General features: G+C 47.2%; 1 long non-coding RNA gene across 1 annotated transcript; it reads right to left on the bottom strand.

Moving 5' to 3' along the window:
* Window positions 1–259: 259 nt before the first annotated feature.
* On the bottom strand, window positions 260–20,755 carry LOC130328548 (uncharacterized). Its single transcript, XR_008872498.1, has 3 exons — window positions 20,029–20,755; window positions 6,288–6,436; window positions 260–1,287 (listed from the first exon to the last, which is right to left on the bottom strand). It is a non-coding gene; the product is annotated as an uncharacterized LOC130328548 (long non-coding RNA).
* Window positions 20,756–26,757: the final 6,002 nt, after the last annotated feature.

Below are 26,757 nucleotides of genomic sequence, written 5' to 3'. Positions count from 1 at the left end.
CAGTAACCACAATTGTTTGAAACTAACTATCTTGGAAAGTATCCCTTTAGAATATGATGACCGCTTTCAAAAATTAGTGAATAGGGAATCCTTTTGGATTTATTCCCTTAACTCCTTGTGGCCAAGGGGATTAAATGAGACAATAGATAAAACATTTCAATGATAGGTTCGGAGTCTTATTTATTTATTTATCCATGTATATAAAGAATTTTTAAAGAAAAAAGTTTTTTTTTTATATTATCTTGGATCACATGGAAAAACGTCATTTTATGCTAATTAATTTGTGATGTCATTTCCGGTTCCTATAACCAAATGAGTATATATGTGTTGTTTTTATGTATATTTAGCATGTCTGAGGAAAAGGACGGAGCGTCCTTGAAACGTGTTACATGTGAATAAAAGTTACCCATACTTAGCTTGTGGACAGCGCTATCATCTATCCCTCATCCCCTCACACCTGGCTGGTGTGAAAACTCTGCCGTTCTTATTCCCACGCTGTTGCCTGGGCGGGATATAGCTGCAGTCCACATCGGATTGTTGTGCCTCTATCCTAGCACAACTATATCTGGTGAGTCCTTTCATTAAAGGGTCCCCCCCTTTTTTTACCGTCAAATCGTTCTACACATTGGAGCATTCTGTTTTCTTCTTCTTCTTCTGTGATTGATATAGCCTGGCTAAACCACATTGATCTGTATGAGGAATCTACCGATTCCTCCTAAAAGTCCCCTAAGGGGACTAAAAGTGTAAAAAAAAAGAAAAAAAGTTTTAAAAAACACCCAGTAAACACTTCAATATTAAAAGTTTGAATCACCCCCTTTTCCAAAATTCCATATAAGAAATACGTAAACATAATAAAAATAAACATATGTGGTATTACCGCGTGTGTAAATGTCCGAACTATAAAACATAATGTTAATTAAACTTCACAATCAATAGCATACACCATGGGTGTCAAACATGCGGCCCACAATGAATATCTTTCTGGCCCGGCAAAGATATTCATTGCTCTGGTTACCTGGAAACGGGCAGAGATAAAATAAAAAAGTCAGAGGCTGTCCAGGAGCGGTTGAAGGATGGTGGAGGCAGTCCAAGAGAAGTTGGAGGCAGTCCAGTAGCTGACAAGCGGTCCAGAAGAGGATGGAGGCTGTCAGAGGCAGTCAAGGAGCTGTTGGAGGCGGTCCAGGAGAGGATGGAGGTGCGCAGAGGTCAACGTCATGTCCTGATGTGACGTCATCAGGCTGCTCCTTAAAGGAGTTCTGACACATGCTGCGGACGGCACCATTGCGGCTATAGACACAGGACACCAGATTGACAAGGTGAGAAAAGTAAATATTAATGCTAATATTGTTGTTTGATTTATTTATTTTTTAAACAGGGAATGGGGTCTTGTGCAGGGGGGTCATGGGGGCAAAAGGGGCATGGGGTGTTGTCCAAAAGGGGCCTGGGGTCTTGTGAAGGAAGGGCATGGGGTCTTGTGCAAAGGGGCATGGAGTCTTGTGAAGGGGGGTCATGGGGTCTTGTGAAGGGGGTCCTGGGGTGTTTTGCAGGGGGGCTGGGGTCTTGTGTAGGGTGAGCATGGGGTCTTGTGCAAAGGAGGGCATGGGTTTTTGTGCAGGGAGGCATGGGGTCTTGTGCAAAGGGGCATGGAGTGTTGTACAAAAGGGGCATGGGGTCATGTGAAGGGGTCATGGGGTCATGTGAAGGGGTCATGAGGTGTTGTGCATGGAGGCATGGGGTCTTGTGTAGGGTGGGCATGGGATCTTGTGCAAAGGGGGCATGGGATCTTGTGTAGGGGGGCATGAGGTCTTGTGCAGGGGGGCATGGCTTGTTGTGCACAGGGGACATGGGGTGTTGTGCAGGGAGGGCATGGGGTCTTGTGCAGGGGGGGTTGGGTTATTGTACAGGGGGGTTGGGGTCTTGATACATATAGTAAAGTTAAATTATTTTTTTTTGATGCGGCCCACATAAACTTAAACCTTGTTTTTTTTGGCCCATGTTAACCTTTGGGTTTGATATGCTTGGCGTACACGTAAAAAAATTCAAAAGTCCAAAATTGCACTTTGCGTACCCGTATCAGATTTCTTGTTTCATTTTTAACAAGCCCTCTGCAAAATGAAAGAAGGGATCTGATTGGTTGCTATGGGCAACTCAGCAACTTTTCCTCTGCACAGGTTTTGATAAATCTCCCCAATGGTGTCATTTTTAACGAAAAGTGCACTACATAGAATCGGAAGCCCACAAAATTATCAAAAATTGCTTTTTTGTTTTTCAATATTGCCCCACAAATATTTTTTTTTTTGTGGTTTCGTCAAAAATGTTGTGGTGAAGTGATTGATGTCATTATAAATTGCATTTGGTGGCGCAAAAAAAAAGCCCTCATATGGGTCTGTATGTGCAAAATTGGTTTTTAGAAGGTGATGAGGAAAAAACGAAAGTGCATAAATGGAAAAACCCTGTGTCCTTAAGGGGTTAAACAAAAACCCTGACCCTCTCAATAAGGGTAGGTTAGGGTTAAATTAACTATCCTATATTTTTTGTGAACAAAGTAACATGTGACCAAGTATCATCAAAATATCTCCAGCTGGAAGTTATGCAGTAACATATACCGTAATTCTCATAGACTTGTATGGGACTTTAAACAAAAACCTAAATTACCTATCCTATGTTTGTTGTTGACATACAAGTAACATGTATACCAAGTTTCATTTTAATATTTTTAGCCATTTGGTGATGCTGGAACATACATACATACACACACACACATTGAGTTTCATATATATATATATATATATATATTTATATATATTTACCATGAATATACTCTGTTTTTGTTAATTATGGCATATGCACGCACGCTCCATATGAGCGTGCATATTATCATCTTTTACCATATAATACCATATTACATACTTTTTAATTACTCTGTAAGATAATACCTCCCTAATTTCATCATACCATAAGGCTACTTTCACACAGGCAATGTCCACATGGAAAAATTCTGTGCAGACATTTCCCCGACAGCGGAACGCTGGCAGAACAAGCCAGCGCTAGGACTGCTCGGAAATGCTGCATCTCCTAGATAGCAATGCATTTCTGTGCAGACTCTGCAGAAAGAATAGACACGCCCATTTTTTGCAGACTGCAAAATCAGGATTTGTGCAGCAGAAGCATCTGCAGTGGAAATTCCGCTGTGTAAACCATGCAGCAGAATCCCATTAATATCAATGCTCCGTGTGGAATTCCATTGTGTGAACATTTGTTTTTGATATCTGATTGTAGAATATATTATTTTGCTTTTTACACAACAGTACTCTACACTACACTAAATTGGGAAAAAAGAGGGCATCAAATGAGGGAAATAAAGTATGCAGCAAATAGTACTACACTAAATTGCCATACATTTACCATTGGTATATGATCGTTTTTTTAATACCATATAAGAGGTTCAAGCTAGGTACTAGGGATCGACCGATATCGTTTTTTTAGGGCCGATACCGATAATCGGTGCAGGTTAGGGCCCATAGCCGATAACTTATACCGATATTCCGGTATAAGTTATCGGCTATTTACCCCCTGCGACACCGCTGCAGATCATTGATTTAAAGCGGGCGCATTAAATCAATGATCTGCAGTGGCTTTTGCGGGGCCATAGGCCGCCGCCGCCACCCGCTTCTCTCCCCCTACCTGTCAGGGTGGTCCGGGCCATCCATTCTTCCTTCCTGTAGTGTCCGGGGGCGTTCCGGGTGGAGGGTGAACCGGTCCGGGCTGTCCTTCTCCGGCGGTCATCTTCTCCACTCCTGGCAGGCTCTGGCCTAGTACGCTGCATAGACGCCGCTGCGCAGTGACGCCCGTGCACAGCGACGCACCTGACGTCACGGCGTAGCGGCGTCTATGCAGTGTACTAGGCCGGAATCTGCCCGGAGTGGAGAAGATAACCGCCGGAGAAGAAGGACAGCCCGGACCGGTTCACTCTTCACCCGGAATGCCCCCGGACACTACAGGAAGGATGGATGGCCCGGACCACCTCCATTAAGTTAAATTTTTTTATTGACTCGGAGGGTGGGGGAGGGGCCCGACCAGTATAGCGGTATGGGCAAAAATCCATACCGGTATACCGCCCAGCATCACGGTGGGGGGTGCGGTGCGGCGGGTCGGGGGGTGGCGCGGCGGGTACTTTATTTTATTTCATTGTGGACCAAAATTCATTATTATTTGTTGGCATTTTTGATGCACTCTTCAGTTTTGGTATCTTTTATGTTCCTTCCCCGCCCCCTTCTCCTTCAAGTCCTTTATGTAGGTCTTGTCTTCACATGTATGAAATTGTTTAGCAATTCAGTTCCCCCCCCCCCCCAATATAAATAAATTAGCCAGATACCAACCAAGCAGCAACAGCCTGACATTACCAGGGTGGGCGAGGACCATTATTATTGGTCCTGCCCAGCCTAAGATATGTCAGCCTGTTATTGCCTAGGCCCAGGAGCGCCATGTTTGACGATCTGGCCCTTTTGGTACCGTCGCTTCTCGGCACCCCTGGGGCGATGGGTACCAGGGTAATATTTGGAGGTCAGCGCTAGCTGTTTTTGGGGCTAACACTAAGGCTGCTTTCACACTATAAAAATTCATCTGTTATAAACGTCCGTTAGAAAAGCTTTAAAAAAGGATGTTAAACGTCCATTACAAAATCCCATTAAAGTCTACGGGATTTTTTGATTATCCGTTATGACCCATTATAGTCCGTCATGACTAGCGGACGTTAATTGTGATGGAAGAATTAACGGCACATGCACTAATTTTTCTTCTGTCACAAGAAACGGATAAATTAACGGCCGTTATTTTTAACATTGAAGTCTATGGCAAACGGATGAGCCTTTATGTCATCCGTTTGCACCTGGTTTATAATATCCGTTATTTCTGAGGTGACATCAGCAGACTCCTGCAGTGCTGAGGGACTACTACTACTCCCATTATGGAACAGACTTATTTCCATGATCGGAGTAGTAATTCCCTGGCTGCGGGAGTCTGCAGACAGCTGGGGAGGCTACATTAGTGTTTGTACTACTACCCCATCATGGAACAGAGTCTGTTCCATGATGGGGTTGTAGTACAGGGGCTGAGGGATTGATAGCACTCTGCAACCCTGCGGCCGATACCGAGGGGCCATTCAGGGCTCGCAGCGAGAGATTTAAAAATTACCATTGTGAGTAGCAGGGGGCCATATCTATATTAAAAGCGCTGTGGGGGCAAGATATATATAGTGCTACAGGGGGGGGCAGACATATAGCCTATATATCTAGCCCCCCAGTGCATTTATAATATGCCCCCTGCAGCACATTAATAAAGATATGACCCCCGCCGGCGCATTTATACATATATACCCCCCCGGCACATTTATACATAAATTCCCTTGCCGGCACATTTATACATATGTACCCCCCGCCGGCGCATTAATAAATATATACCCCCCGCCGGCGCATTTAATAAATATATACCCCCCGCCGGCGCATTAATAAATATATACCCCCCGCCGGCGCATTAATAAATATATACCCCCTGCCGGTATATATAAGTAGTGAGACTGTCCAGGCATGCTGGAAGCTGTAGTTCTGCAACATCTGAAGGGCCAGATGTTACAGAACTATAACTCCCAGCATGTCTGGGCATGCTTGGAGTGGTAGTTTTGCAACATCTGTAGGACTACAGCTTGGGCACCACTGTATGGTGGTCTCCAAACTGTGGCCCTCCAGATGTTGCAAAACTACAACTTCCAGCATGCCCAGACATCCTTTGGCTTTCTGGGCATGCTGGAAGTTGTAGTTTGGCAACTCCTAGAAGGCAGCAGTGAAGATCACTTACCACTGATCTTCACGGCTGCCTCCACCGCTGCTCCTTTGCCGCCTCCTTACTTCCGCTGATGCCTGCCGGTTAGTCCCAATGTGAAATCAGTCAAATGCATTCTACACCTCCCCCCTTTTCATACTCTTTTCCTACCATATCTTTCACTCCCCTGCTATTTGGGGAAATTGGAGAAGGGAGTGCCTACATACATTGTCTTGGCTCAACAGGTGTCGTGTCAACTGTGTCCCTCCATATACACCAGGTGAGTTCTACTACATAAATGGCATTATTGACTGTTTGGATGAGCGCTGCCCGTTTTGTAATTCTTTTCTTACATAATGAACAGAGTCATGCCCTTCTGGGTCTATTTACTGGGGGGTATTCATCAAGAGTGGTGTAGGTGAACGTTTTTTTTACCTTATTAAATCATGTGTAGAGATGAGCGAACTTACAGTGATTTCATTCGTCACAAACTCCTCAGCTCGGCAGTTGCTGACTTTAGCCTGCATGAATTAGTTCAGCTTTCAGGTGCTGACTTTAGCCTGCATAAATTAGCATAGCTTTCAGGTGCTCCGGTGGGCTGGAAAAGGTGGATACAGTCCTAGGAGAGAGTCTTTTTATGTAGGGTTTTTCTTTTTTTTAATAGTGTTAACTGTGCGGGATAAATAACTTTATTTAATTATTATTTTATAATACAGGGCTTTATTAGAAAAGGGACATTTATATAGTTTTTTACACTTTTTATTGAAAAACATTTTATTTTCACACTTTTTACCTGTTAACCTCTTAAGGACGCAGGGCGTATGGATACGCCCTGCATCCCGAGTCCTTAAGGACGCAGGGCGTATCCATACGCCCGTGGGAATTTCGGTCCCCACCGCTAGCCGGTTGGGGACCGGAGCCGGATGCCTGCTGAAATCGTTCAGCAGGCATCCCGGCATATTGCCCAGGGGGGTCATTATGCCCCCCCATGTTGGCGATCGCCGCAGATCGCTGGACAATTCAGTCCAGCGATCTGCGGCGATTCCGGGTCAATCGGGTCTCCAGTGACCCGGTGACCCGGAATTACTGGCTGTTCGGGGCCGTCTCTGACGGCCCCGAACAGCCAGAGAGTGCAGGGGTGAGGTGGCACTGGTGCCACCTCACGATCGCCCTGATTCGTCGGCCGGATTACCGGCCGACCAATCAGGGCGCCTGCTGCGGGTGTCACTCTCGCACCCGCTCCGCCCCTCTTCCGGAGGACGTGAGCGGGTGCGGGACGTGCACCCCAGGTGCTGGGGACCCCGATCCCCGGCGCCCCTGTTGGGATCGGGGCCCCAGGAGCGACGGCGGCGGCGAGGGACAATCCTGTGATGAAGCAGCAGCAGGAGGTGAGTTACAGCCTCCTGCTGTTGCTTAGCAACAGCTCCCAGCATGCAAAAAGGGCATGCTGGGAGCTGTAGTTATGCAACAGCAGGAGGCAGACCACCACAACTCCCAGCATTCCCTTATGGGCATGCTGGGACTTATGGTTTTGCAACAGCTGGAGGCACATTTTTTCTATGGAAAAGTGTACCTTCAGCTGTTGTATAAACTACAACTCCCAGCTTGCACAAACAGCTAAAGTGCATGCTGGGAGTTGTAGTGGTGCATCTGCTGGTTGCATAACTACAACTCCCAGCATGCCCGTTGACTGTCGGTGACTGCTGAGAGTTGTAGTTTTCAACAGCTGAAGGCACACTGGTTGTGAAACTTAGAGTTTTTTTTTTTACCTAACTCAGTGTTTCACGACCGGTGTGCCTCCTGCTGTTGCAAACTACAACTCCCAGCAGTCACCTTACACCATGCACCGTACATGCTGGGAGTTGTAGTTTTGCAACAGCTGGAGGCACACTGGTTTTGAAACACTGAGTAAGGTCACAAATTCCGTGATACATAACCAGTGTGCCTACAGCTGTTGCAAAACTAAAACTCTCAGCATGTACAGTCTGTCAGCGCATGCTGGGAGTTGTAGTTTTGCAACAGCTGGATGTCCCCCCCAATGTGAATGTACAGGGTACACTCACATGGGCGGAGGCTTACAGTAAGTATCGGGCTGCAAGTTTGAGCTGCAGCAAATTTTCTGCAACAGCTCAAACTGCCAGCGAGAAACTACTGTGAACCCCCGCCCGTGCGACTGTACCCTAAAAACACTACACTACACTACCACAAAAAATAAAATAAAAAGTAAAAAAACATTACATATACACATACCCCTACACAGCCCCCCTCCCCTCCCCAATAAAAATGAAAAACGTCTGGTACGCCACGGTTTCCAAAACGGAGCCTCCAGCTGTTGCAAAACAACAACTCCCAGTATTGCCGGACAGCCGTTGACTGTCCAGGCATGCTGGGAGTTTTGCAACAGCTGGAGGCACCCTGTTTGGGAATCACTGGCGTAGAATACCCCTATGTCCACCCCTATGCAATCCCTAATTTAGGCCTCAAATGCGCATGGCGCTCTCACTTTGGAGCCCTGTCGTATTTCAAGGCAACAGTTAAGGGTCACATATGGGGTATCGCCGTACTCGGGAGAAATTGGGCTTCAAATTTTGGGGGGTATTTTCTGCTTTTACCCTTTTTAAAAATGTAAAGTTTTTGGGAAAAGAAGCATTTTAGGTAAAATTTTTTTATTTTTTTTACATATGCAATAGTTGTGAAACGCCTGTGGGGTATTAAGGTTCACTTAACCCCTTGTTACATTCCCCGAGGGCTCTAGTTTCCAAAATGGTATGCCATGTGGGCTTTTTTTGCGGTCCTGGCACCATAGGGGCTTCCTAAATGTGGCATGCCCCCAGAGCAAAATTTGCCTTCAAAAAGTCAAATGTGACTCCTTCTCTTCTGAGACCTGTAGTGCGCCAGCAGAGCACTTTTCACCCCCATATGGGGTGTTTTCTGAATCGGGAGAAATTGGGCTTCAAATTTTGGGGGGTATTTTCTGCTATTACCCTTTTTAAAAATGTAAAACTTTAGGGAAACCAAGCATTTTAGGTAAAAAAAATTTTTTTTTTTTACATATGCAAAAGTCGTGAATCACCTGTGGGGTATTAAGGTTCACATTACCCCTTGTTACGTTCCCCGAGGGGTCTAGTTTCCAAAATGGTATGCCATGTGGGGGTTTTTGCTGTTCTGGCACCATAGGGGCTTCCTAAATGTGACATGCCCCCCAAAAACCATTTGACGCTCCTTCCCTTCTGAGCCCTCTACTGCGCCCACCGAACACTTTACATAGACATATGAGGTATGTGCTTACTCGAGAGAAATTGGGTTTCAAATACAAGTAAAAATTTTCTCCTTTTTACCCCTTGCAAAAATTCAAAAATTGGGTCTACAAGAACATGCGAGTGTAAAAAATGAAGATTGTGAATTTTCTCCTTCACTTTGCTGCTATTCCTGTGAAACCCGTAAAGGGTTAAAACGCTGACTGAATGTCATTTTGAATACTTTGGGGGGTGCAGTTTTTATAATGGGGTCATTTATGGGGTATTTCTAATATGAAGACCCTTCAAATCCACTTCAAACCTGAACTGGTCCCTGAAAAAAAGCGAGTTTCAAAATTTTGTGAAAAATTTTAAAATTGCTGCTGAACTTTGAAGCCCTCTGGTGTCTTCCAAAAGTAAAAACTCATCAATTTTATGATGCAAATATAAAGTAGACATATTGTATATGTGAATAAAAAAAAAATTATTTGGAATATCCATTTTCCTTACAAGCAGAGAGCTTCAAAGTTAGAAAAATGCAAAATTTTCTAATTTTTCATGAAATTTTGGGATTTTTCACCAAGAAAGGATGCAAGTTACCAAAAATTTTTACCACTACGTTAAAGTAGAATATGTCACGAAAAAACAATCTCGGAATCAGAATGATAACTAAAAGCATTCCATAGTTATTAATGTTTAAAGTGACAGTGGTCAGATTTGCAAAAAATGGCCGAGTCCTTAAGGTGAAAAAGGGCTCAGTCCTTAAGGGGTTAAACTATACTGCAGTACAACTTAACTGCAGTATAGTATAACTGCTATGACAGTTCACCTGTACAATTCAGGCTAGGACTGGACCTTACAGGCTTCCATACTGAGAAGATAGGAAGCTATCCACTGGCTTTCTGTTGCCATGGTAATCAGCCAGGTCGCGTTGACAATCTTGCGGGAATATAGACACAATTTTTCCTGTAATGAATGGAACGCATTCACCGCTTTACTCATTGTGGGGTTAGTGGACATTTCCAGGAATGGGAGCGTACCTGTACACCCTACGTCTTCAACTGGTTAAACCAGTGCCGACAAATAAATGAAAGGATGGCAGCATATGGCAACTTTACTGACCTGCATTATGAACCTGAAAACCCTCATGGGTTTTTCGGTTTGAAAATGTGTAATTTTCCCTTATGCTGCTACCCTCTTATAATCCATCATTTTTGGGCCAGGTAGTACGATAACTTGGCGACAAGATAACAGTATGAGTGTATGATGGTTTGGGAAAATAGGTGTAAGAGGACAAATGGATGAAAGGATAGCAGCATATGGCAACTTTACTGTTTGCTTTTTTTCAAAGCTAAAGAGGAGAATATAATTGTTAAAAGGCTATTTTTGGAGATGGACAGGCAGGCTGTAGGGGAGGAGGTAGGCCTGTATTTTGAACTTAAAAACTCAAATGGGTTTTTGGGTTCAAAATGTGTATTTTTCCCTTATGCTGCTATCCTTTGATAGTCCATAATTTTGGGGCCAGGTTGTCCGATAACTTGACAAAATGAGAACAGTATGAGTGCATGTTTTGGGAAAATAGGTGGAGAAGGACAAATGGATGAAAGGATGGCTGCATGTGGCAACTTTACTGTTTGCTTTTTTTCAATGCAAAGGAGGAGCGTATTATTATTATTAAAAAGGGTATATTTGGAGATGGACAGGCAGGTTGATGGGAGGACGTAGGCCTGTATTTTGAATGGGTTTTTGGTAGGGATCGACCGATTATCGGTATGGCCGATATTATCGGCCGATAATCACGATTTTGCCGATACCTTGCCGATAAGCCGATAATGCCCCACCCCCGCGCCGCCCCAACCGCACCGCGACCACCACCCCCCCCCGACCCGCCGCACAGCAAATGCCCCCCCGACCCACCGCACCGCGACCACCCCCCGACCCACCGCACCACGTCTCACCCCCACCGTGATGCTGGGCGGTATACCGGTATGGATTTTAGCCCATACCGCTATACTGGTCGGGCCCCTCCCCCACCCTCCGAGTCAATTAAAAAAATTCAACTTACCTGTAATGGTGGTGGTCCGGGCCAACCATCGTTCCTGTAGTGTCCGGGGGCGTTCCGGGTGAAGGGTGAACTGGTCCGGGCTGTCCTTCTTCTCCGGCGGTCATCTTCTCCACTCCGGGCAGGCTCCGGCCTAGTAGCTGCATAGACGCCGCTACGCCGTGAAGTCAGGTGCGTCGCTGCGCACGGGCGTCACTGCGCAGCGGCGTCTATGCAGCGTACTAGGCCGGAGCCTGCCCGAAGTGGAGAAGATGACCGCCGGAGAAGGACAGCCCGGACCGGTTCACCCTCCACCCGGAATGCCGCCGGTGTGAGGTGGTTTTTTGCGCCCCCGTAGATCGATGCGTCCACTCCTCCCCCAGCTCTCCGAACATTTCCGAAGCTAGAACTGGGGGAGGGCAGAGCAAGGGGAGGGAGGAGGTTCACTCCCCCTCCCTCAACTCCCTGAGCTCGGCTGGGCGCAGATCTCTACGGCACGCCCCCTCCCTGAGGACATAGATCTCCACGGCAGGTCCCCTCCCTCATCTTCCCTCCCTGAGGACGTAAATCTCCACGGCAGGTCCCCTCTCTCATCTCCCCGAGCTGAGGACATAGAGCAGTGCTCCCAATGAGCTCTATGTGTAAAGGGGGACATACTGTATGGGCTAAAGGGGGACATACTGCACGGGCTAAAGGGGGACATACTGTACGGGCTAAAGGGGGACATACTGTATGGGCTAAAGGGGGACATACTGTACGGGCTAAAGGGGGACATACTGTATGGGCTAAAGGGGGACATACTGTATGGGCTAAAGGGGGACATACTGTACGGGCTAAAGGGGGACATACAGTATGGGCTAAAGGGGGACATACTGTATGGGCTAAAAGGGGACATACTGCACGGGCTAAAGGGGAACATTTAGCCTGAACAGTATGTCCCCCTTTAGCCCATACAGTATGTCCCCTTTAGCCCATGCAGTATGTCCCCTTTAGCCCATGCAGTATGTCCCCTTTAGCCCATGCAGTATGTCCCCCTTTAGCCCATACAGTATGTCCCCTTTAGCCCATACAGTATGTCCCCTTTAGCCCATGCAGTATATCCCCCTTTAGCCCGTGCAGTATGTCCCCCTTTAGCCCATGCAGCATGTCCCCCTTTACACATAGAGCACATTGGGAGCACTGCTCTACGTCCTCAGCTCGGGGAGATGAGGGAGGGGACCTGCCGTGGAGATTTACGTCCTCAGGGAGGGGAGATGAGGGAGGGGACCTGCCGTGGAGATCTATGTACTCAGGGAGGGGGCGTGCCGTAGAGATCTGCGTCCAGCCAAGCTCAGTGAGGGGAGATGAGGGAGGGGGCGTAAACCTCCTCCCTCCCCTTGCTCTGCCTTCCCCCAGTTCTAGCTTCGGAAATGTTTGGACAGCTGGGGGAGGAGCGGACGCATGGATCTACGGGGGCGCAAAAAATCACCTCACACCGGACACTACAGGAAGGATGGATGGCCCGGACCACCCTGACAGGTAGGGGGAGAGAAGCGGGTGGCGGCGGCCTATGGCACCGCAAAAGCCACTGCAGTGCATTGATTTAAAGCGCCCGCTTTAAATCAATGACCTGCAGCGGTGTCGAGGGGGGATAAATAGCCAATAACTTATACCGATATTCTGGTATCGGCCCTAACCTCCACCGATTATCGGTATCGGCCCTAAAAAAACGATATCGGTCGATTCCTAGTTTTTGGGTTCAAAATGTGTATTTTTCCCTTATGCTGCTATCCTTTTATAATCCATCATTTTGGGGCCAGGTTGTCCGATAACTTGGCAAAGTGAGAACAGTATTAGTGTATCCCAACCTCATATTCTGTCCTCATATCCATCCTCTTATCACGACCTAATATCCTGTCCTCATATCCCGACCTCACATCCCGTCCTCACATCTTGTCCTCATATCCCTACCTCATATCCCGACCTTATATCCCCTCCTCTTATCCTGTCCTCATATCCCGACCTCATATCCTGTCTTCATATCCCATTCTCATATCCCGACCTCATAGGCCATCCTCATATGCTGTCCTCCTATCCAGACCTAATATACCGTCCTCCAATCCAGTCCTCATATCCCATCCTCATATCACAACCTCATATCCCGTCCTTATGTCCCATCCTCCTATCCCGTCCTCATATTTCATTCTCATATTCTGTCCTCATATCTCAACCTCATATCCCATCCTTATATCCTGTCCTCATATTCCCACCTCCTATCTTGACCTCATATCCCATCCTCATATCCTGACCTTATATCCCATCCTCATATCCTATCCTCAGATGGGACTGATTTGTGATGAAGATATTGTAAGCTGGAAATAGAAGGGGACATGGCTTTGTGGGACTGGGCATGATTTGCAATCCAGACCGATGCACATAAAAGGGTAGATAATATAAGGAGTGGGGCTTAAAATGTGGGCTTGTCTATGTGAGATGGGGTATGGCTTGCAAGCCAGATTGACACATTCACCAGGAGATGCAGAACGGAGCTTGTGGAGTAAGGTACTGGAAGTCCCATATACTTGAATGGGTCTTAAAACAAAAACCCATCTTTTATTTAAAAAAAAAAGGGTGTATGTAAGGGTTAATTTAACTATCATATCTTTTCATTTGACATATAAGTAATATGTGTACCAGGTATTATTGAAATATCTCCAGCTGTACGGAAGTTATGTCGGAACATACATTTCCCAATGATTTGCATGGGACTTTAAACAAAAACCCCGACCCTGACAAATGGGGGTAGTTAAGGGATAAATTAACTATCCTATAGTTTAAGTGGTCATAAAAGTAACACGTGACCAAGTATTATCGAAATATCTCAAGCCATTTTGGAAAGTTATGCAGTAACATATATTTTCCATAGACTTGTATGGGACTTTAACCCCTTCCCGACCTATGACATACCTGTACGTCATGGGTGGCAAGGTGTTCCCGACCCATGACATACAGGTACGTCATGAACATTACTGCCGCTACTCGCGGCACCCCGCAGCGCCTGGAAAGATGGTGGCTATCACTGATAGCCAGCCATCTTACCGTGCGACCACGGGGGGTTTCATCCCCCCCCCCCCCCCCCCCAGCGATCGCTGCTATCAGCTGGTCAAATCTGACTAGCTGATAGAAGCGTTTCGCTATGAAAATACTTAGCAGCGCGGTGTGTGAGTCCCGATCACGGGGATCGGGACACACACCGCTCTGCTAAGTGTCCCTGACCCGTCCCCCGGCGTCACTTACCCGTCCGAGCGGTGTCCCGAGCGGTCCCGGCGGTCCCGGCGTCCTCCATGCGGTCCTGGCTGCGCTGCGTCCTGGAGGTGAGTTTCCGGCAGCAGGGCGGCATCTTCATTGGCAGCAGTGAGATCGCCGTAAAGCGATCTCACTGCTGCCTCTGAGAGTTTCAAAACTGCAACTCCCAGTATGCCCAGACAGCCTTTAGCTTTCTGGGCATGCTGGGAGTTGTAGTTTTGCAACATCTGGAGGTCCACAGTTTGGAGACCACTGTATAATGGTCTCCAATCTGTGCTCTTCCAGATGTTGCAAAACTACAAATCTCAGCATGCTCAGTCTGTCCAGGCATGCTGGGAGTTGTAGTTCTCTAACATCTGGAAGAGCACAGATTGGAGACCATTATACAGTGGTCTCCAAACTGTGGACCTCCAGATGTTGCAAAACTACAACTCCCAGCATGCCCAGACTGCCCAAGCATGCTGGAAGTTGTAGTTCGGCAACATCTGATCCTTCAGATATTGCCGAACTACAACTTCCAGCATGCCTGGGCAGTCTGGGCATGCTGGGAGTTGTAGTTTTGCAACAACTGGAGGCACACTAGTTGGGAAACATTGTCCGTTTCCTACCTCAGTGCCTCCAGCTGTTGCAATTGTTGCAAAACTATAACTTCCAGCATGCACTAACAGACCATGCATGCTGGGAGTTGTAGTTTTGCAACAGCTGGAGGCACACTGGTTTGGAAACACTAAGTTTAGTTGCAAAACACTTGAAAGTTTATTACTTAACTTAGTGTTTCCAAACCAGCGTTCCTCCAGCTGTTGCAAAACTACAACTCCCAGCAGGCACGGACAGCCAAAGGGGGAGTTTGCAACAGCTGGATGTTTGACCCCCCCCCCCCCCCAATGTGAATGTACAGGGTACACTCACATGGGCGGAGGTTTACAGTGAGTGCTGCAAGTTTGAGATGGCGCAAATTTTGCGCTGCAGCTCAAACTTCCAGCGGCAAACTTGCTGTGAACCTCTGCCCATGTGACTGTACCCTAAAAACACTACACTACACTAACACTAACCTAAAATAAAAAGTAAAAAACACTACATATACACATACCCCTACACAGCCCCCCTCCCCCCAAAAAATGAAAAACGTCTGGTACGCTACTGTTTCCAAAACGGAGCCTCCAGCTGTTGCAAAATAATAACTCCCAGTATTGCCGGACAGCCATTGACTGTCCTGGCATGCTGGGAGTTTTGCAACAGCTGGAGGCACCCTGTTTGGGAATCATTGGCATAGAATACCCCTATGCAAATCCCTAATTCAGGCCTCAAATGCGCATGGCGCTCTCTCACTTTGGAGCCCTGTCGTATTTCAGGGCAACAGTTTTGGGACACATATGGGGTATCGCCGTACTCGGGAGAAATTGCCTTACAAATTTTGGGGGGCTTTTTCTTCTTTAACCCCTTATGAAAAGGTGAAGTTGGGGTCTACACCAGCATGTTAGTGTAAAAAAATAAATTTTTTACACTGACATGCTGGTGTTGCCCTATACTTTTCATTTTCACAAGAGGTAAAAGGGAAAAAAGACCCCCAAAATTTGTAACGCAATTTCTCCCGAATACGCAGATACCCCATATGTGGGCACAAAGTGCTCTGGGGGCGCACAACAAGGCCCAGAAGGGAGAGTGCGCCATGTACATTTGAGGCGATTTGCACAGGGGTGGCTGATTGTTACAGCGGTTCTGACAAAACACACCCACATGTGACCCCATTTTGGAAACTACACCCCTCACGGATTTTCCTTACAAGCAGAGAGCTTCAAAGTTAGAAAAATGCTAAATTTAAATTTTTTTCATCAAATTTGGGGATTTTTCACCAAGAAAGGTTGCAAGTTACCACAAAAATTTACCACTATGCTAAAGTAGAATATGTCACGAAAAAACAATCTCAGAATCAGAATGATAAGTAAAATCATTCCAGAGTTATTAATGTTTAAAGTGACAGTGGTCAGATTTGCAAAAAAGGGCTTCGTCCTAGAGGTGAAAATGGGCTGCATTAAAGTCCCATGCAAATCATTGGCAAATGTATTCCCACATAACTTCCGTACAGCTGAAGATATTTAAATAATACCTGGTACACATATTACTTGTATGTCAAATAAAAAGATATGATAGTTAAGTTAACCCTTACATACACCCTTATATAAAAGATGGGTTTTTGTTTCAAGTCCCATGCAAGTATATGGAACTTCCAGTACCTTACTCCACAAGCTCCGTTCTGCATCTCCTGGTGAATGTGTCAATCCGGCTTGCAAGCCATACCCCATCTCACATAGACAAGCCCACATTTTAAGCCCCACTCCTTATATTATCTACCCTTATTGTGCATCGGTCTGGCTTGCAAATCACGCCCAGTCCCACAAAGCCACGTCCCCTTCTATTTTCAGCTTACAATATCTTCATTACAAATCAGTCCCATCTGAGGACAGGATATGAGGATGGGACATAAGGAAGGGATATGAGGTCGGCATATGAAGACAGGGTATGAGGATGGGATATAAGGATGGTATATGAGGTCGGGATACAAAGACGGGAAATGGGGACAGGATATGAGGATGGGATATAAGGTTGGGATATGAGGACAGAATATGAGAATGGAATATGAGGTCGGGATAGGAGGTCGAGATATGAGGACAGGATTTGAGGATGGGATATGAGGATAGCATATAAGGTCGGGATATGAGGACAGGATATGAAGTCGGGATATGAGGACAGGGTATGAGGTTTTTTTTACATAAGGACGGGATATGAGGTCAGATAGGAGGTGGGAATATGAGGACAGGATATAAGGATGGGATATGAGGTTGAGATATGAGGACAGAATAAGAGAATGGAATATGAGGACGGGATAGGAGGTCGAGATATGAGGACAGGATTTGAGGATGGGATATGAGGATAGCATATAAGGTCGGGATATGAGGACAGGATATGAAGTCGGGATATGAGGACGGGATATGAGGTTGGGACATAAGGACGGGATATGAGGTCAGCATATGAGGATGGGATATGAGGATAGCATATGAGGACAGGATATGAGGATGGGACATAAGGACGGGATATGAGGTTGTGATATGAGGATGGGATATGAGGACAGGATATGAGGTCGGGATATGAGGATGGGATGTGAGGACGGGATATGAGAATGGGATATGAGGTCAAGATAGGAGGTGGGAATATGAGGACAGGATATAAGGATGGGATATGAGGTTGAGATATGAGGACAAAATATGAGAATGAAATATGAGGACGGGATAGGAGCATGGGAGATAAGGACGGGATATGAGGATGGGATATGAGGACAGGATATGAGGTCGGGATAGGAGGACGGGATATTAGGTCTGGATAGGAGGACAGCATATGAGGATGGCATACGAGGTCGGGATATGAGAATGGGATATGAAGACAGGATATGAGGTCGGGATATGAGGACAGGATAAGAGGATGGGATATAAGGTCGGGATATGAGGTAGGGATATGAAGACAAGATGTGAGGATGGGATGTGAGGTCGGGATATGAGGACAGGATATTAGGTTGTGATAAGAGGATGGATATGAGGACAGGATATGAGGTTGGGATACACTAATGCTCTTCTCACTTTGCCAAGTTATCGGACAACCTGGCCCAAAATTATAGATTATAGAAGGATAGCAGCATAAGGGAAAAATACACATTTTGAACCGAAAAACCCATTCAAAATACAGGCCTACGTCCTCCCCTTCAAGCTGCCTGTCCATCTCCAAATATACCCTTTTTAATAATAATAATACACTCCTCCTTTGCATTGAAAAAAAAGCAAACAGTAAAGTTGCCACATGCAGCCATCCTTTCATCTATTGGTCCTTCTGCACCTATTTTCCCAAACCATGCACTCATACTGTTCTCATTTTGCCAAGTTATCAGACAACCTGGCCCCAAAATTATAGACTATCAAAGGATAGCAGCATAAGGGTAAAATACACATTTTGAACCCAAAAACCATTTGAGTTTTTAAGTTCAAAATACAGGCCTACCTCCTCCCCTTCAGCCTGCCTGTCCATCTCCAAAAATAACCTTTTTAATAATTATACGCTCCTCCTTTGCATTTAAAAAAGCAAACAGTAAAGTGGCCAGATGCGGCCATCCTTTCATCCATTTGTCCTTCTGCACCTATTTTCCCAAACTATGCACTCATACTGTTATCATGTCGCCAAGTTATTAGACTACCTGGCCCAAAAATTATGGATTATAAAAGGGTAGCAGCATAAGGGGAAATTACCGTATTTATCGGGGTATACCACACACCGGCCTATAACACACACCCTCATTATACCAAGGATATTTGGGTAAAATAAAGTTTTTTACCCAAATATCCATCATAAAATGAGGGTGCTTGTGTATACCCCGATACACTGTTTCTGACCCCACAGAAGCCCCCAGGAAAGGCAGGGGGAGAGAGGCCGTCGCTGCCCGCTTCTCTCCCCCTGCCTTTCCTGGGGTCTAGAGCCCTGCTACTGCCGCTTCTCTCCCCCTGCTATCGGCGCCGCTGCCCCTTCTCTCCCCCTGGCTATCGGTGCCGCTGCCCCATTGCCTGCGCCGATAGCCAGGGGAGAGAAGCGGCGCCGGCAATGGGGCAGCGGCACCGATAGCCAGGGGGAAAAAAGGGGCAGCGGCACCCATTGCCGGCGCCGCTGCCCTGTTGCCTTCCCCATCCCTGGTTGTGTAATTACCTGTTTCCAGGGTCAGGTCCACGCTGCTTCAGGCCTCCGGTGTGTGTCCCCTGCGTCATTGCTATGCGCTGCGAGACGCAATGACGAGTGACGTCACTCGTCATTGCGCCGCGCCATGCAACGCGCAGCAACGACGCAGGTTATGCACACCGGAGGCCTGAAGCAGCCCTGACCCGACCCCAGCAACAGGTAATTATACAACCGGGGATGGGGGAGGCAACGATGCAGCGGCGCCGGCAATGGGTGCCGCTGCCCCTTTTCTCCCCCTGTCTGTCGGCGCCGCTGCCTCATTGCCGGCACCACTTCTCTCCCCCTGGCTATCGGCGCCGGCAATGGGACAGCGGCACCGATAGCCAGGGGGAGAGAAGGGGCAGCGGCGCCGATAGCAGGGTCTCTGCACCTGCAAAAGCCGCTGCAATTCCATCATTTAAAGCGCCCGCTTTAAATCACTGAACTGCAGCGGCTTATCGGCGTATAACACGCAGATAGACTTTAGGCTAAAAATTTCAGCCTAAAAAATGTGTGTTATACGCCGATAAATACGGTACACATTTTGAACCGAAAAACCCATTTGAGTTATTACGTTCAAAATACAGGCCTACCTCCTCCCCTACAGCCTGCCTGTCCATCTCCAAATATACCTTTTTTAACAATTATACGCTCTTCTTTTGCTTTGGTTAAACTAATAAACAGTTAAGTTGCCATATGCTGCTATCCTTTCATCGATCTGTGCTACTACACCTATGTTCCGAAACCATCATACACTCATACTGTTTTCACTTTGCCAAGTTAATGGACAACCTGGCCCCAAATTATGGATTATAAAAGGATAGCAGCATAAGGGAAAAATACACATTTTGAACCCGAAAACCCATTTGAGTTATTAAGTTTAAAATACAGGCCTACCTCCTCCCCTTCAGCCTGCCTGTCCATCTCCCTTCTGCTTTGGGGCAATTTTCTCCAGATCCTTTAGTTGGAATACATCTTTAGTTTCAAAAAATATTTCCATCATCTTCGTTCTTTTTTCATCGACACTCAGACCGCTTTTCTTAGACATTCTGCCGCTAGTCACGCGGGAAACCCGAGAACTGTAAAGATACTGATACCTTTTTTAATAATTATACACTCTTCTTTGCTTTGGAAAAACAAACAGTTAAGTTGCCATATGCAACTATCCTTTCATCGATTTGTGCTTCTACACCTTTGTTCCCAAACCATGCACTCATACTGTTTTCACTTTGCTAAGTTATCGGACAACCTGGCCCCAAAATTATGGATTATAAAAGGATAGCAGCATAAGGGAAAAATACAGATTTTGAACCCAAAAACCCATTTGAGTTTTTAAGTTCAAAATACAGGTCTACCTCCTCCCCTACAGCCTGCCTGTCCATCTCCAAAAATACCCTTTTTAATAATTATACGCTCCTCCTTTGCATTGAAAAAAAGGAAACAGTAAAGTTGCCAGATGCGGCCATCCTTTCATCCATTTGTCCTTCTGCATCTATTTTCCCAAACCATGCACTCATTATGTCGCCAAGTTATTAGACTACCTGGCCCAAAAATTATGGATTATAAAAGGGTAGCAGCATGAGGGAAAATTACCGTATTTATCGGGGTGTACCACGCACCGGCCTATAACACGCACCCTCATTTTACCAAGGATATTTGGGTAAAAAAAGTTTTTTACCCAAATATCCTTCATAAAATGAGGGTGCGTGTGTGTGCATGTGTATACCCCGATACACTGCTTTTCACCCCACAGAGCCCCCAGGAAAGGCAGGGGGAGAGAGGCCGTCGCTGCCTGCTTCTCTCCCCCTGCCTTTCCTGGGGTCTAGAGCCCTGCTACCGCCGCTTCTCTCCCCCTACTATCGGCGCCGCTGCCCCTTCTCTCCCCCTGGCTATCGGTGCCGCTGTCCCATTGCCAGCGCCGATAGCCAGGGGGAGAGAAGCGGAACCGGCAATGGGGCAACGGCAACGATAGCCAGGGGGGGATAAGGGGCAGCGGCACCCATTGCCGGCGCCGCTGCCCCGTTGCCTCCCCCATCCCTAGTTGTATAATTACCTGTTGCCGGGGTCGGGTCCGCGCTGCTTCAGGCCTCCGGTGTGCGTCCCCTGCATCATTGCTATGCGTTGCGAGACGCAATGACGAGTGACGTCTCTCGTCATTGCGCCGCGCCATGCAAAGCATAGCAACGACGCAGGGAATGCACACCGGAGGCCTGAAGCAGCGCTGACCCGACCCCAGCAACAGGTAATTATACGACCGGGGATGGGGATGGAAACGGGGCAATGGGTGCCGCTGCCCCTTCTTTCCCCCTGTCTGTCGACGCCGCTGCCCCATTGCCGGCGCCGTTTCTCTCCCCCTGGCTATCGGCGCCGGCAATGGGGCAGCAGCACTGATAGCCAGGGGGAGAGAAGGGGCAGCAGCGCCGATAGCAGGGGTAACCATCATACACTCATACTGTTTTCACTCTGCCAAGTTATCGGACAACCTGGCCCCAAAATTATGGATTATAAAAGGATGGCAGCATTAGGGAAAAATACACATTTTGAACCCAAAAACCCATTTGAGTTTTTAAGTTCAAAATACAGGCCTACCTCCTCCCCTTCAGCCTGCCTGTCCATCTCCAAAAATACCCTTTTTTAATAATTATGCACTCTTCATTTGCTTTGGAAAAACAAACAGTTAAGTTGCCATATGCTGCTATCCTTTCATCGATTTGTGCTTCTACACCTATGTTCCCAAACCATCATACACTCATGCTGTTTTCACTTTGCCAAGTTATCGGACAACCTGGCCCCAAAATTATGGATTATAAAAGGATAGCAGCATAAGGGAAAAATACACATTTTGAACCCAAAAACCCATTTGAGTTTTTAAGTTCAAAATACAGGCCTACCTCCTCCCCTACAGCCTGCCTGTCCATCTCCAAAAATACCCTTTTTAATAATTATACGCTCCTCCTTTGCATTGAAAAAAAGCAAACAGTAAAGTTCCCAGATGCGGCCATCCTTTCATCCATTTGTCCTTCTGCATCTATTTTCCTAAACCATGCACTCATTATGTCGCCAAGTTATTAGACTACCTGGCCCAAAAATTATGGATTATAAAAGGGTAGCAGCATGAGGGAAAATTACCGTATTTATCGGGGTGTACCACGCACCGGCCTATAACACGCACCCTCATTTTACCAAGGATATTTGGGTAAAAAAAGTTTTTTACCCAAATATCCTTCATAAAATGAGGGTGCGTGTGTGTGCATGTGTATACCCCGATACACTGCTTCTCACCCCACAGAGCCCCCAGGAAAGACAGGGGGAGAGAGGCCGTCGCTGTCTGCTTCTCTCCCCCTGCCTTTCCTGGGGTCTAGAGCCCTGCTATCGCCGCTTCTCTACCCCTACTATCGGCGCCGCTGCCCCTTCTCTCCCCCTGGCTATCGGTGCCGCTGTCCCATTGCCAGCGCCGATAGCCAGGGGGAGAGAAGCGGAACCGGCAATAGGGCAACGGCACCGATAGCCAAGGGGGGGATAAGGGGCAGCGGCCCCCATTGCCGGCGCCGCTACCCCGTTGCCTCCCCCATCCCTAGTTGTATAATTACCTGTTGCCGGGGTCGGGTCCGCGCTGCTTCAGGCCTCCGGTGTGCGTCCCCTGCATCATTGCTATGCGTTGCGAGACGCAATGACGAGTGACGTCTCTCGTCATTGCGCCGCGCCATACAAAGCATAGCAACGACGCAGGGAATGCACACCGGAGGCCTGAAGCAGCGCTGACCCGACCCCAGCAACAGGTAATTACACAACCGGGGATGGGGGAGGCAACGGGGCAATGGGTGCCGCTGCCCCTTCTTTCCCCTGTCTGTCGACGGCGCTGCCCCATTGCCGGCGCCGTTTCTCTCCCCCTGGCTATCGGCGCCTGCAATGGGGCAGCGGCACTGATAGCCAGGGGGAGAGAAGGGGCAGCAGCGCCGATAGCAGGGGTAACCATCATACACTCATACTGTTTTCACTTTGCCAAGTTATCGGACAACCTGGCCCCAAAATTATGGATTATAAAAGGATAGCAGCATAAGGGAAAAATACACATTTTGAATCCAAAAACCCATTTGAGTTTTTAAGTTCAAAATACAGGCCTACCTCCTACCCATCAGCCTGCCTGTCCATCTTCAAAAATACCCTTTTTTTAAAATAATTATGCACACTTCATTTGCTTGGGAAAAACAAACAGTTAAGTTGCCATATGCTGCTATCCTTTCATCGATTTGTGCTTCTACACCTATGTTCCCAAACCATCATACAATCATACTGTTTTCACTTTGCCAAGTTATCGGACAACCTGGCTCCAAAATTATGGATTATAAAAGGATAGCAGCATAAGGGAAAAATACAAATTTTGAACCCAAAAACCCATTTGAGTTTTTAAGTTCAAAATACAGGCCTACCTCCTCCCCTACAGCCTGCCTGTCCATCTCCAAAAATACCCTTTTTAATAATTATACGCTCCTCCTTTGCATTGAAAAAAAGCAAACAGTAAAGTTGTTAGATGCGGCCATCCTTTCATCCATTTGTCCTTCTGCATCTATTTTCCCAAACCATGCACTCATACTGTTATTATGTCGCCAAGTAATTAGACTACCTGGTCCAAAAATTATGGATTATAAAAGGATAGCAGCATTAGTGAAAAATACACATTTTGAACCCAAAAACCCATTTGAGTTTTTAAGTTCAAAATACAGGCCTACCTCCTCCCCTACAGCCTGCCTGTCCATCTCCAAAAATACCCTTTTTAATAATTATACGCTCCTCCTTTGCATTGAAAAAAAGCAAACAGTAAAGTTCCCAGATGCGGCCATCCTTTCATCCATTTGTCCTTCTGCATCTATTTTCCCAAACCATGCACTCATACTGTTATTATGTCGCCAAGTAATTAGACTACCTGGCCATAAAATTATGTATTATAAAAGAGTAGCAGCATAAGGGAACATTACCATATTTATCGGGGGATGTACAACGCACCGGCCTATAACACGCACCCTCATTTTACCAAGGATATTTGGGTAAAAAAAGTTTTTACCCAAATATCCTTCATAAAATGAGGGTGTGTGTGTGCATGTGTATACCCCGATACACTGCTTCTCAACCCACAGAGCCCCCAGGAAAGGCAGGGGGAGAGAGGCCGTCGCTGCCTGCTTCTCTCCCCCTGCCTTTCCTGCGGTCTAGAGCCCTGCTACCGCCGCTTCTCTCCCCCTGCTATCGGCGCCGCTGCCCCTTCTCTCCCCCCTGGCTATCGGTGCCGCTGTCCCATAACCAGCGCCGATAGCCAGGGGGAGAGAAAAGGCGCCGGCAATGGGGCAGCGGTACCGATAGCCAGGGGGAGATAAGGGGCAGCGGCACCCATTGCCGGCGCCGCTGCCCCGTTGCCTCCCCCATCCCTAGTTGTATAATTACCTGTTGGCGGGGTCGGGTCCGCGCTGCTTCAGGCCTCCGGTGTGCGTCCCCTGCATCATTGCTATGCGTTGCGAGACGCAATGACGAGTGACGTCACTCGTCATTGCACCGCGCCATGCAGTGCATAGCAACGACGCAGGGGATGCACAACGGAGGCCTGAAGCAGCGCTGACCCGACCCCAGCAACAGGTAATTATACAACCGGGGATGGGGGAGGCAACGGGGCAGCGGCGCCTGCAATGGGTGCCGCTGCCCCTTCTTTCTTTCTTTCTACCTCCTCCCCTACAGCCTGCCTGTCCATCTCCAAAAATACCCTTTTTAATAATTATACGCTCCTCCTTTGCATTGAAAAAAAGCAAACAGTAAAGTTGCCAGATGCGGCCATCCTTTCATCCATTTGTCCTTCTGCATCTATTTTCCCAAACCATGCACTCATACTGTTATTATGTCGCCAAGTAATTAGACTACCTGGTCCAAAAATTATGGATTATAAAAGGATAGCAGCATTAGTGAAAAATACACGTTTTGAACCCAAAAACCCATTTGAGTTTTTAAGTTCAAAATACAGGCCTACCTCCTCCCCTTCAGTCTGCCTGTCCATCTCCAAAAATACCTTTTTTAATAATTATACACTCTTCGTTTGCTTTGGAAAACAAACAGTTAAGTTGCCATATGCTGCTATCCTTTCATCGATTTGTGCTTCTACACCTATGTTCCCAAACCATCATACACTCATACTGTTTTCACTTTGCCAAGTTATCGTACAACCTGGCCCCAAAATTATGGATTATAAAAGGATAGCAGCATGAGGGAAAAATACACATTTTGAACCCAAAAAACTCATTTGAGTTTTTAAGTTCAAAACACAGGCCTACCTCCTCCCCTACAGCCTGCCTGTCCATTTCCAAAAATACAATTTTCAATAATTATAAGCTCCTCCACTGCATTGAAAAAAATCAAACAGTAAACTTGCCATATGCGGCCATCCTTTCATCGAATTATGCTTCAACACCTGTGTTCCAAAACCATCATACACTCATACTGTTCTCACTTTAACAAGTTATCGGACTACCTAGCCCCCAAATTATGGATTTTAAAAGGATAGCAGCATAAGGGAAAAATACACATTTTTAACCCAAAAACCCATTCAAAATACAGGCCTACGTCCTCCCCTTCAGCCTGCCTGTCCATCTCCAAATATACCCTTTTTAATAATTTTACGCTCCTCCTTTGCATTGAAAAAAAGCAAACAGTAAAGTTGCCATATGCAGCCATCCTTTCATCCATTTGTCCTTCTGCACCTATTTTCCGAAACCATGCACTCATACTGTTATCATGTCGCCAAGTTATTAGACTACCTGGCCCAAAAATTATGGATTATAAAAGGGTAGCAGCACAAGGGAAACTTACCGTATTTATCGGGGTGTACCACGCACCTGCGTATAACACGCACCCTCATTTTACCAAGGATATTTGGGTAAAAAAAGTTTTTTACCCAAATATCCTTCATAAAATGAGGGTGCGTGTGTGTGCATGTGTATACCCTGATACACTGCTTCTCACCCCACAGAGCCCCCAGGAAAGGCAGGGGGAGAGAGGCCGTCGCTGCCTGCTTCTCTCCCCCTGCCTTTCCTGGGGTCTAGAGCCCTGCTACCGCCTCTTCTCTCCCCCTGCTATCGGCGCCGCTGCCCCTTCTCTCCCCCTGGCTATCGGTGCTGCTGTCCCATTGCCAGCGCCGATAGCCAGGGGGAGAGAAGCGGCGCCGGCAATGGGGCAACGGCACAGATAGCCAGGGGGGGAAAAGGGGCAACGGCACCCATTGCCGGCGCCGCTGCCCCGTTGCCTCCCCCATCCCTAGTTGTATAATTACCTGTTGCTGGGGTCGGGTCCGCGCTGCTTCAGGCCTCCGGTGTGCGTCCCCTGCATCATTGCTATGCGTTGCGAGACGCAATGACGAGTGACGTCTCTCGTCATTGCGCCGCGCCATGCAAAGCATAGCAACGACGCAGGGAATGCACACCGGAGGCCTGAAGCAGCGCTGACCCGACCCCAGCAACAGGTCATTATACAACCGGGGATGGGGGAGGCAACGGGGCAGCGGCGCCGGCAATGGGTGCCGCTGCCCCTTCTTTCCCCCTGTCTGTCGACGCCGCTGCCCCATTGCCGGCACCGTTTCTCTCCCCCTGGCTA

This window comes from Hyla sarda, unplaced genomic scaffold, assembly GCF_029499605.1.
Source record: "Hyla sarda isolate aHylSar1 unplaced genomic scaffold, aHylSar1.hap1 scaffold_31, whole genome shotgun sequence".
In the NCBI taxonomy this organism is placed as follows: domain Eukaryota; kingdom Metazoa; phylum Chordata; class Amphibia; order Anura; family Hylidae; genus Hyla; species Hyla sarda.
The sequence above is the reverse complement of the archived record's forward strand: the minus strand, read 5'-3'. Positions and strand labels throughout refer to the sequence as shown.